Below are 367 nucleotides of genomic sequence, written 5' to 3'. Positions count from 1 at the left end.
AGCGCTGCATTCACTCTCCATGCTTTGAACAGACAGACAGTGGGAGGAGGGAGTGGCTGTTGGGGTTCTATTTCAGAACAGGCAATGGATCTACTTTAGGTAAGGAGTTTGCCACTGTGTAAGCGTCTGCAGGAATGACATAGTTCTTCCTCATCGCTGACAGAGGACTTAATCACAGCTTTGATGGCGTTAAATCACTATAATCTAATGATTCAATTGTTAAACAACAGAGTGACTTCTGAACTGCATGTTTATAAACTGAATGCAATTGCAAGTTTACTTAGTGAATGTTATTGATTTTAATTTAATGGAATAATATTTTAGTTAAGTTGTGTCTGTTTAAACAGTTCAATTTACACCATAGTTT

Source organism: Carassius carassius, chromosome 5, assembly GCF_963082965.1.
Source record: "Carassius carassius chromosome 5, fCarCar2.1, whole genome shotgun sequence".
NCBI lineage: Eukaryota > Metazoa > Chordata > Actinopteri > Cypriniformes > Cyprinidae > Carassius > Carassius carassius.
Note: the sequence above shows the minus strand (reverse complement) of the source record.